The following is a 914-nucleotide window of genomic DNA, read 5'->3' as shown; positions in this document are numbered from 1 at the left end:
TTGCGGTGTGTTGAATTACTTCTCAGCTCACTTCGTTGAAGCCAACTTTGATGAGCCCAGTGAGTTGTGCGTAGACGCACTGAAGTCGCTCGTTCAGGTCGTTCATTGATTCGCAGTCGAGGTTCGGGGTGTAATGCAGACTTGGCACACCAAGATAGTTTGTACCTGAAAAACAAGGTACATTATGCTCAAAGCCTGTATGACAATGATATTCGCTGTCGTAAAAGCTTCAAGTGAGACACATTTATTCCGTCTTGGAACTTGTCACTGTATGTATAAACAACCAGATCACGGTGAAAAACCTGTGCGGAGTTGAGGTTTGTCGTGAAAACGGTGTAAGCGTCACTCTGTGGAGAGGAAAATTTGCATTAAAGCCAAATTTTAAACACAAACCAGCAGTAGATTCAATTGCAGAATGGACTACAAAGCGGAAGAACTGTTTTTCGGTCAATCTATTCAGGCGATTTCTCCTCAGAAGGCAACTCTTTAAATAGCGTGACAGTCAGTGATTGACATTTTCGTCAGAGTTGGATTTGACAGCCATGGCGGAATAGGGAACGTTATTAGTGTAACGGTGTTTAATACAAATAGAACACACGAGTAGTCTACGGTCTGGTGTGTAAGCCTCCTCCCGCATCCGATGGAAGGTGAGGGTTACTATGGAGGTTATTCAGGGGCTTTGCAATGTTCGTCCATTATTTTATAATATTCGAAGAATCTTCCAGAAAGCTCGAGAGGATGCTTGAGAAACTGTGCAGCTGAAATGTTTGCTTTCGTGTGAAATGACTTCTAACAGCTTAATTCGTGTTCGCTAACGAACAAGTTCGCAGCGAAGGGTTTCCCTCTATCGTGACTCCAAACGCAATTCACTGACCCTTCGTGACAGAACTGGCACAGATGGTGTTGTCTTCGCT

Source organism: Opisthorchis viverrini, assembly GCF_000715545.1.
Source record: "Opisthorchis viverrini unplaced genomic scaffold opera_v5_970, whole genome shotgun sequence".
In the NCBI taxonomy this organism is placed as follows: Eukaryota; Metazoa; Platyhelminthes; class Trematoda; order Opisthorchiida; family Opisthorchiidae; genus Opisthorchis; species Opisthorchis viverrini.
This window is presented reverse-complemented; position numbering follows the sequence as displayed.